At 41.9% G+C, this 11,594-nt stretch overlaps 1 non-coding gene across 1 annotated transcript; it reads right to left on the bottom strand.

Moving 5' to 3' along the window:
- Window positions 1-2,659: 2,659 nt before the first annotated feature.
- On the bottom strand, window positions 2,660-2,767 carry LOC112787555 (small nucleolar RNA R71). The gene has a single exon (XR_003194961.1). It is a non-coding gene; the product is annotated as a small nucleolar RNA R71 (small nucleolar RNA).
- Window positions 2,768-11,594: the final 8,827 nt, after the last annotated feature.

Genomic DNA, 11,594 nt, shown 5'->3' with positions numbered 1-11,594 from the left:
AAAACGAAAAATAGAAAATTTAAGAACAGGGAATGAGTCCACCTTAGTGATGGTGGCGTTTCCTCCTTGAGGAACCAATGATGTCCTTGAGCTCTTCTATGTCTCTTCCTTGTCTTTGTTGCTCCTCCCTCATTGCTCTTTGATCTTCTCTAATCTCATGGAGGATGATGGAGTGCTCTTGGTGCTCCATCCTTAGTTGTCCCATATTGGAACTTAATTCTCCTAGGGAGGTGTTGATTTGCTCCCAATAGTTTTGTGGAGGAAGGTGCATCCCTTGAGGCATTTCAGGGATTTCATGATGGGGGATTTCCTCATGCTCTTGTTGAGGTCCATGATCTCTTATTTGCTCTATTCTTTTCTTAGTGATGAGCTTTTGAGATGAATCTCTCCATCTCTCATGACTCAGAGGTGAAAGCAATTGCCTTCTCTTTCCTCTTTCTTGAGGTTTCTCTGGCCTTATGTGCCATTAATGGTTATGGAAAAACAAAAAGCTATGCTTTTACCACACCAAACTTAGAATGTTTGCTCATCCCCAAGCAAAAGAAGAAAGAAATAAGTAGAAGAAGAAGAGAAATGGATGAGAGGGAGAGAGAGTAGGTTTCGGCCAAGTGGAAGAAGAGAGGGTTGTGTTGTGTGAAATAGAAGAAGGAATGAGGGGTTTATATAGAAGTGGGGAGGGGTTTAGGGTTCGGCCATTTAGGGTTGGGTTTGGGAGGGAAATTATTTTGAATTTGAAGGTAGGTGGTGTTTATGGGGAAGAGAAGATGGATGTGAGTGGTGAGGGGTGATCGGAAAGAGTGATTGAAGTGATTGGTGAAGGGCATTTGGGGAAGAGAGCTATGAAAAGGTGTGAAAAGGAGAGAATAGGGTTAGGTGGGGATCATGTGGGGTCCACAGATTCTGAGGTGTCAAGGATTTACATCCCTGCACCAATTAGGCATGTAAAATGCCTTTGCATGCATTTCTGGCGTTTAGACGCCGAAGTGATGCTTGTTCTGGGCGTTCAACGCCCATATGCAGCATATTTCTGGCGTTGAACGCTAGCTCTATACTTGTTTCTGGCGTTCAGCGCCAGCTCCATGCTTTGTTCTGGCGTTGAACGCCAGCCAGATGCTCCTTACTGGCGTTTAAACGCCAGTGAGTCCTTCCTCCAGGGTGTGATTTTTCTTCTGCTATTTTTGATTTTGTTTTTTATTTTTTTTATTTATTTTGTGACTCCACATGATCATGAACCTAATAAAACATGAAAGAACAATAAAAATAAAAATAAAATTAAATAAATAAAAATTGGGTTGCCTCCCAACAAGCGCTTCTTTAATGTCAATAGCTTGACAGTGGGCTCTCACGGAGCCACACAGGTGATTAGGTCAATGTTGTAGACTCCCAACACCAAACTTAGAGTTTGGATGTGGGGATTCAAGACCAAACTTAGAGTTTGGCTGAGGCCTCCCAACACCAAACTTAAAGTTTGATTGTGGGGGCTTGATAAACCACTATTTTATGGTTTATATTGTGTTTAATTGTGTGGTTTTGTCATGATCCTTGCCCACTTATTCATCAATTTAGCATGCATTTAGATTTCCTTCCTAAATTCAGTACATGTTTGAAAATTGCTTCCTAGAGACTTTAATTATTTACTTTTAATTCTCCTTTATTCCATTCGATGCCGTGATCTGTGTGTCAAGTGTTTCAGGCCTTATAGGGCATGAATGAGATGGAAATTAGAGAGGAAGCTAGCAAAAATGGAAGGAAAACAAGAATTTGAGGAGATAACCAGCGAGAAGTGACGCGGTCGCATGGCTCACGTGACCGCGTGAAGGAGTGCAAATCGCAGCGACGTGGCCGCATGGCTTGCACGACCGCGCGGATTGGAAAGCGCAAGCGACGCGGTAGCGTCGACGACGCGAACGCGTGGAGAGGAAAAAGCGCAAGCGACGCGATCGCGTGACATGTACGGTCTGCATAATCTGCAGAATTCGATGGGGGCGATTTTGAATTTTTGGCGTCGTTGCCGGGGAGTTGCAATAGAGTGCTAATTTTATTAATTAGAATTTATTTATTTGCATTTTATTTAATTTTGCTACTATGAGCTGCATGTTTCTTCCGTCAAATGACGCGTTCACTTCCTGATCCGCGCTTGCTAATATTCGATCCTGAAATTGAAAGGACTATTTCACGAATAAGGCGAGAACAGCGTAGGTTAGCCCACTCTGAGGGCGGATCTGAAAGTGAATTTGAGGAAGAAACCTACCCCCGTTCTACTGATTCGGTTGTTTTACGCGCAGAAAACATGGCAGCTAGAAGAGTTACCATTCAGGAGGAAGCAGCTCCTGATTTTACAATGCAACCGTTTCAAGCGCATCATCCAGCGGTAGCTACCGATTTTGAAATAATGACCGCACTGCTGAATTTGATGCCCAAGTTTCATGGCCTACCTGCTCAAGAGCCTATCAAGCACTTGAGAGATTTTCAGGCAGCCTATTCTACTGTCAGGCGTGATGGCACTGATGAAACTTCAATTCTGCTGAAAGCTTTTCCATTCTCTCTTGAGGGAAAAGCAAGAGAGTGGTACTACACTCAACCTCTAGCAAATGTATCCAACTGGGATACACTCAGAAAGGAGTTTCTGGAGAAATTCTTTCCATCCGAAGTTACTGATAAACTGAGGAAGGATATCTCTACAATTGTTCAGGATGACAATGAGACTCTCTTTGAATACTGGGAGCGCTTCAATAATCTTTTGGAAGTATGCCCCCACCACATGATTGACAAGATCGTGCTACTCAGCTATATCACACAAGGTATGAGGCCCCAAGATAAGACCACGTTGGAAAGTGCCAGCAATGGGTCTATGAAGAAGTACAAGACCACTGATGAAGCTTGGCAATTGATCAGTGATTTAGCTGAATCTACTCAGAACCACAGACAGAAACAAGGTCGTTCAAAAGCCGTTGCAGAAGTATCTTCTGGCATAGAGACTGCTGCTCTAAATCGAAGCATCTGTGAGATGACCAACCTACTGAAGCAAATGCAGTTGAGTCAACAAGCTCAGCAAACTCAACCGCAGCAAAACCAACAACTAGTTCCACAAAGAATTTGCGGAATTTGTGCTGATTACAGCCACTACACTGATGAATGCCTGCAGCTCCAACAAGAAGACAACATGGTGGCATCCACTCACAACTTCTATGACCGCCCCAACCAAGGGTACAATTAAAGTGGAAATAATAACCATGGATGGCAGGACAATTCAAACCAGAATTGGAGGGACAACAATAATAGGGGAGGCAGAGATAATCAGGGAAATCAGAGGTGGAATAATAACAACAACAGGCAGCAAAATCAACCTTACCGAGCACCTCACCTGAGGCAAAACCAAGGACCACCGAACAATCCGCAGCAAACCTCTCAGTTTACTCATTCTTCTGTATCTTCTAATGAAGATTTATTACAAGCTTTTGAGAAAAGACAACTGGCCATGGAAAATACCATCGTGAACAATATTAACGCCAGTCTGAATGCTGTCACCTCTATTCTACAAGCTTTATTGTCACCACTGGAATCCCCTCTCAACCATTACCCAATCAGAAGGGAGGCATTAATGCCATTACCCTGAGGTCCGGAACCACACTGCAGGAGAGAAATCAGGAGGAACTAAGCTCACCAGAATACGCCTCAGCTGAAGAAGTGGTGGAAATCGAAGATGTCGAAGAGGAAGAGGGTATACAGGACATGGATGAAGAAGAGATAGCTCAACCACAGGAAGAAGCACCAAAAGGCACAGGCACCACAGAAAACACTACCCTCATTCCATTTCCACAACTTGCAAGGAAGCTCAGGAAGCAGCTGGAACCTGATCCTAAAATGGTAGAAATATTCAAAAAGGTTGAGGTAACTGTTCCCCTTTTTGATGTTATTCAGCAGGTACCTAAATATGCAAAGTTTCTAAAAGACTTATGTATCCATAAAGACAAAATTAATGAATTAGAAACTATTCCTTTAGGTAATTCTATATCTGCTTTAATGGGAGGATTACCTGAAAAATGTAGTGATCTAGGTCCTTGCATAGTTAGTTGTACTATTGGTGGTGTAGTAACTTATAATTGCATGTGTGATTTAGGAGCATGTGTCAGTATAATGCCTTTGTATATATATGATGTTTTAAGGCTCCCTCCCTTAAAAAGGTCGGCAGCTCGTTTTGTGTTAGCAGATAAAAGCATTATTACAGTGGCTGGAGTTGCTGAAGATGTTTTGGTGAACATTAAAGGGCTCACATTTCCCACTGATTTTTATATCTTGGAGATGCCCCATAATGATTCAGATAAGCCATCATCAATCCTACTTGGAAGACCATTCCTGAAGACATCAAAATTCAAATTGGATGCTTTTTCAGGAACATACTCCTTTGAAATAGATGGCCGCATAGTGATCTTCAATCTGAATGGAGTCATTGACAACCCCCCAGAAGATCGTTCTATCTTCCAGTGTGATGTCATAGACGAGAGTGTGGCTGAAGTTCAAAAAGAAGAGTTTGAAGAGAGGCACACTAGACAAGATCCAAGTGTGGGGACCCTCTTAACTGACAATGAGGACACTTCGCCATTTTCGCAAGCCCCAGATAATCCAGAGCCTACCCATGATCAAAAGTTAGAATTGAAACCTCTACCTCCACATCTCAAATATACTTACCTTGAGGATGAGCAGAAGCTTCCGGTTATTATTGCAAGAGAACTGACTTCTCAACAAGAAGAGCAGTTACTTGATGTGCTGAGGAAGCATAAGAAAGCAATTGGGTGGAGTTTGGCAGACATAGTGGGAATCGTCCCTCAAGTATGCGAGCACAGAATATTTTTAGAAGAGGGAGCAAGACCTGTCCGTCAACCCCAGAGAAGATTGAATCCCACCATCTTGGAAGTTATCAAAAAGGAAGTAACCAGATTATTTGAAGCCGGTATCATATATCCCATTTCAGACAGTGAATGGGTAAGCCCAGTACAAGTGGTGCCCAAGAAGTCCGGAGTCACTACCGTGAAGAATGAGCATGGAGAGCTCATAGCAACTAGAGTTCAGAATGCTTGGAGAGTCTGCATTGATTACAGGCGTCTCAACCAAGCTACCCGTAAGGATCACTACCCACTTCCATTCATTGATCAAATGCTGGATCGCCTGTCAGGTAAATCACATTATTGCTTTTTAGATGGTTACACAGGTTATTTCCAAATTCATATAGCTCCTGAGGATCAGGAAAAGACTACTTTTACATGTCCTTTTGGGACCTATGCTTATAAGAGAATGCCCTTTGGCTTGTGCAATGCACCAGCTACTTTCCAAGGGTGCATGATGAGCCTTTTCTCTGATCTTATTGAGGACTGTATGGAAGTTTTTATGGACGATTTTAGCGTTTATGGTGATTCTTTTAACCTTTGCTTAGATGGATTATCTAGAGTATTATATAGATGTATTAATACAAACCTTGTATTGAATTTCGAAAAATGCCACTTTATAGTAAAGCAAGGGATTGTATTGGGACATGTGGTATCTAATAATGGCATTTCTGTAGACTCAGCAAAGGTGAATGTTATTTCTAGTTTACCTTACCCCTCTTCTGTGAGGGAAGTCCGTTCGTTCCTTAGCCATGCAGGTTTCTACAGGAGATTTATTAAGGACTTTAGTAAGGTGGCACTTCCCTTATCCAGATTACTGCAGAAGGACATTGAGTTCGAGTTCAGTGAAGATTGCAAACAAGCATTTGATAAGCTGAAGACTGCTCTAACTCAAGCCCCAATTGTGAGAGGACCCGACTGGAGCCAGCCGTTTGAAATCATGTGCGACGCTTCCAACCATGCAGTAGGAGCAGCGCTGGCTCAGCGTGAAGGTAAGGATCCTTTTGTTATTGCCTATGCGTCTAAGACTTTAGACACTGCCCAATCCAATTATACTACTACTGAGAAAGAGCTACTTGCTATTGTTTTCGCTCTGGATAAATTCCGAGCTTATTTACTTGGTACTAGAGTGGTAGTGTATTCGGACCATGCAGCTCTAAAATATTTATTAGCTAAAAAGGAATCCAAACCAAGACTTATACGTTGGATACTGCTGTTACAAGAATTTGATTTAGAAATAAAGGATAGGAGTGGTAATCAAAATTTAGTAGCGGACCACTTGAGTCGCCTTGAACATATTAAGGATGATTCTACTCCTATAGATGATAATTTTCCTTTTGACAACCTGAAAGCAGTATCTGAGGTAGTCCCTTGGTACGCACCGGTTGCTAATTATTTAGTTAGCCGCACATTTCCTCCACATTTCTCTAAACATCAAAGAGACAAGATGAAAAGCGAGTCTAAATATTATATATGGGATGACCCATATTTATGGAGATGTGACGCTGACCAGATAATTAGACGTTGTGTACCTCAATCAGAATTCCAGTCCATTTTAGAGGCCTGTCACTCATCTGAGAGTGGAGGACACTTTGGCCCTCAAAGAACAGCTAGAAAGATCTTAGACTGCGGATTCTGGTGGCCTACTCTTTTTAGAGATGCCGTTGAGTTTTGTAAATCTTGTCACCCATGCCAGAAATTTGGTAACATATCCAAGAGGGATGAGATGCCTCAACAATATATGCTTTTCTGTGAAATTTTTGATGTCTGGGGCATTGACTTCATGGGTCTATTTCCAAATTCTAGTGGATATTTTTATATATTGTTAGCTATGGATTATGTTTCCAAATGGGTGGAAGCAATTTCTACCCGCACTGATGATGCTAACACTGTTGTTTTCTTTGTGAGAAACCATATTATATGCCGCTTTGGATCACCACGAGCGATCGTGAGCGATCAAGGCACCCATTTTTGTAACAGGAGACTAACAGGATTGATGAAGAAGCATGGGATAATCCATAAAGTTGCAACAGCTTACCATCCCCAAACTAATGGGCAAGCCGAGGTGTCAAACAAAGAAATTAAGCGTATCCTGCAGAAGATAGTAAAGCCTCATAGAAAAGACTGGAGCACCAGACTACAAGATGCACTGTGGGCATACAGAACAGCATACAAGACACCTATTGGGATGAGTCCCTTTCGCCTAGTTTATGGAAAAGCTTGCCATCTTCCAGTTGAAATCGAACACAGAGCCTTCTGCGCAGTTAAGGAGTGCAACATGGAAATTGAGAAAGCCGAAACTGAAAGAAAGTTGCAACTACAGGAACTGGAGAACCTTCGCCTAGAAGCTTATGAGAACTCCAGAATATACAAGGAAAAGATGAAAGCTGTGCATGATCAAAACATGAAGAAGAGAGAGTTCCAACCTGGAGAGTTTGTTCTCCTTTACAAATCTCGACTGAGGCTCATGCCCGGTAAGTTGAGATCAAAATGGGAAGGTCCATACAGAATAGAGAAGGCTGAACCGTACGGAGTTTATCACCTAAGCCGTCCTTCAAGTTCTGAACTTATTAAGGTTAATGGGCACCGCCTAAAGCTGTACCATGGTGAGAAGGTGTAGAAAAATAAGGAGCTTGAGATCTTCCACTTGGAAGATCCCCACATAGCAGCAGATTGAGCTAGTGGAGCGTCCAACTTACGGACGGAAAAGCAAAGTGCTTGGTGGGAGACAACCCACCGCGGTATGATCGTTCCTTTCTTCACTTTTAGTTTTTCTTCTTTAATAACTCTTCTCTTTATTAGTGCTTCCATGCTCTTTCAATTACATGTCTTCATATTTCTCTAAAAAAAAAAATTAAAATTTCGCCGCGCGACACGATCGCACCAGCGACGCGTCCGCGTGGCAGGAGGAATAAAGAAAAATAAAAATGAACAGAAAGTTACGCAGGAGGAGCGCTGGAGTCGTGCCAATGGCACAAACTACTCTACGCGACCGCGTCGCGGACGTGACCGCGTCGCTTGGACATCATGGCCTCCCACGCGACCGCGTGCCTCACGCGGCCGCGTGCCTTGCATTTTCGACGTAAAGTGGTGCACAGTGCTATATTGTGCGAGAATGGTGCTGGATTGGTGCTGGAAGCACAATCCTTGTCACGCGACCGCGTCACTGACGCGGCCGCGTCCCCCATTTTATAACGCACACTCATGCGATCGCGTGACCCACGCGATCGCGTCACCCAATTTTGGCCATTGAAATGAATCGAACAGAGTGTTGTGCTGGAGCGAGGCTGCACTCGCGCCAGCAGCGCAACATAGGTCACGCGACCGCGGGACAGAGGCGATCGCGTCCCCTTCCCTGACGCGTCCCCACGCGAACGCGTGCCACAGGCGGCCGCGTCGCATGCGCCGCCCAGCTAAACCCCAATTGCCAAATTATCTTATCTTTCTTTCCTCCAAATCCTAATTTTTCTTTTCCCTCCTTCTTTCTTCTTTCCCCCTTCTCCTTTCTATCTCACTCTCTCTCTCTCTCTCCTCCATTAACAAGGTTTTACCTTCTTCTTCCTTCTTCTCTTTTCTATCATTCTTATTATATTATGTATATATTATTATTTTCGTTTTCTTTTCTTTTTCTTTTCAAACTTTTATTTTCTCTATTCTTCTTTTCCCTTTTTACATGGTGTTAGAAATTTTTTTGAGTCATTATCCCTCACCATATGCTTGTGACTTGTTACAATTTATTTGACAATTATTATTATTTTTATTTTAGGGGATTGCTTGCACGTTCAATTTCATACTTTTTACATCTTGTTTAACATGCATGCTATGTGTTTGTGAAAAAGCCCATGTGGCATTATGCACTTCTCTATGTTCCTATACTATTCAATGCTTGCTTTTCACAACTTTCCCCTATTATTTTATTAATTGAATTCAATTGTCAATACAAACGTGATGGTTTGTTACAAAGTAATGCTTGGCCTATGCTACTCATGCCCTTTGCCAGCATGCTAATAAACACCTTGCATTCACTTGTCTTTTTATGCACTAGCTATTTCCCATTGATGGCTTTTCATATGTACTCGAGAGCATGTGTTAATGTCATCTACATTTTACTGTGCATCATTCATCCTCTTTTCCGTTTCCTTCCTTGCTGTATCTCTCTTTGCATTTAATTTTCTTTCTCTTCCCTTCTTTCAGGATAGCCACCAAGAAAGGAAAGGAGAAAGCAACTTCCAGACCACCAGCAAGAAGGGGAACTAAAAGAGCATTAGTGGCAGAGCCTTCTTCAACCGCAGTCAAGCCCTCAACAAAACGAGTCAAGAGGATAATAAAGGTTGACGAAAAGGAGAAAACCTTTCCAGCAAAGGACGCTGCGCGATTTTCCAATCGCTACTGTGAGCAGATATTCCCCATCCTGGCAGAAAGGAACTATAACAATGAATACCTTCTTATCCTCCCATCCAATATTGCCACCTTTTTGAGCCACAAATTGAGCAAAAACAATGGGGTTTCCTACAGAAACAGCCAAGGCAGGTCAATCTTTCTTGGGTAGTTGAGTTCTACTCCAACTTCTACATGCCGACCCTGCAGTCTGTTTATGTCCGGCAGAAGCAAGTCTCCATCACAGAAGAAGCCATTCAGCAAGTTCTGAGTCTTCCCCCTATTCCTGCAGGAATGGACGCTTTTCAAGAAGCCACCCTTCAGCGCCAGAGATACCAATTTGACTGGGACTCCGTTCTCGGAGTCATCGCTTTACCTGGCAGCCGTTGGATCTACGGATACCACCGTTCCCGCCCTAAGGGAATCTTGTCTTCCGCACTTACATTGGAGGCTCGCGTATGGGCACAGATCATGTCCCATTACGTCTTTCTGAGCACTTATGAGTCCTCCTTCACTGCAGACATGGCTGTTCTACTATGGTGCATCCTTACAGACCAACCTCTGAATCTTTCAAGACACATCCGGAATGCTATGGAGCATGTACAAATCGCGGGCAACCTACCTTTTCCCGCCTTGGTCTCAGATCTTGTCTCAGCAGCCGGAGTCTCCTACAAAGTTGGGGACACCTAAGCCATGCTTCCACGGGATGATCAATATATCCCTCACGGGAAATACCTCAGACTTTCAGCAGCCACTACAAGCCAGCCTACTGAGCCAGTTAAAGATATTCCTTCTTCAACACCACAAGCATCTACAACCGAGAAATTACTCCAGCAGATACTTGAAAAATTGGATTGGCATGAACTGAAAACTAAGATAAGAGAGCGCCGTAACGAGCGCCGATTCAAACACCTCAAGGAGCTACTCAAGGGACGCTTCAGAGACTCAGACACCCCGGACTCCACTTCTTTTACCAACACCGGGAGCCATGATGATCCCGACTGTGGAGATACTGCCACCAGCCCACCCCTGTTCCTGGCAGATGGCACCAAGGACTGTGCAAAGCCTTAAGTGTGGGGAGGTCGGTCAGTACCTGACTTCCTGAGGTAAATTCTCTTCTCTGGCACCAATAATTAGGATATTTCAGTTAGATTTTCTTTCTTTTATAGAATAGAATAAACTGCATAGGTTAGAATAGTTGCATGCATGTTCTACTTGATTAAAAAGACAATAAGTTTCTTTTAAAAATCTATCTTTGGAACAAAATTTCACTAATTTTTCAAAATTTTTATGATAAATCTGCTTGAGTTGTATTTGGAACATGATGTTTGAGCTAAAGAACACACAACCTGTGAAAGATTTGAGCCTTTATGTATGGTTACATTATTTAACCATAATCATTTTATTCTTGTGTGTTTACTTCTCTATGATTGTAATCTATATTTTGTTTTATCTTATATGTCCAATATTTTTTATATTTACACGCTTGCACATGATTGAGGCCATTATTTGTTTAAACTCACTTATCCAAATCAAGCCTACCCTTTTTAATTACCCTTGTTAACCACTTTGAGCCTTTGAAACCCCATTTGTTCTATATTTTACCACATTACTAACCTTAAGCTGAAAAGCAATTATATATCCCAAATTGAATCTTTGGTTAGCTTAAGATAGAATTGTGTGTGCTAGTTAAGTATGGGAAATTGTGGGAATAAAAGTTGTTGAGGGAACGTGTCATGAAAATTTAAAGGGAATTTGGATACCTACTCATGTGAAGATATGAGAATGAAAAATCTATGTGCATTGATAAGCTTTATTTATTTAAAAAAAAATCAATAAATAAGGGGACAAAATTACCCCAATGTTAAATTCAGAATTCAAAGATCAATGCACATATGATAGAATTAAAATACAAAGTTGAAACATGAGTATGGGTTGAAAAAGGGAATTATGGGTAGCTAAGCATGAATTTAAAAGTATATAGAATATATGTATATTAGGTGAGAGCTTAGGTTAATTAAAGATTCAATTTATAAAGCTCACTTAGCCATATGTATATCCTTACCTGCACCTTGGCCCCATTACAACCCTGAAAAGACCTCATGATGTTTGCATTGGTATATTAACTGTTGTTGATTGGTTAAGAGAAAAACAAAAGTTAGAAAACATGACTAGAAAAGATTGAGTGATTACCCTATACACTAGAGATTAGAGCGTACATACATTATCAATGAGGGTTCAATGCTTGAATTTTCATGTTTCCTGCCTTCATAAGCTATCTTTTTGCACTTTTATCAGTTTTATTGTATAATGATAGAATTAGTGGAATTTGAT

The sequence above is a fragment of the Arachis hypogaea genome, chromosome 20 (assembly GCF_003086295.3).
Source record: "Arachis hypogaea cultivar Tifrunner chromosome 20, arahy.Tifrunner.gnm2.J5K5, whole genome shotgun sequence".
Taxonomy (NCBI): Eukaryota; Viridiplantae; Streptophyta; class Magnoliopsida; order Fabales; family Fabaceae; genus Arachis; species Arachis hypogaea.
The sequence above is the reverse complement of the archived record's forward strand: the minus strand, read 5'-3'. Positions and strand labels throughout refer to the sequence as shown.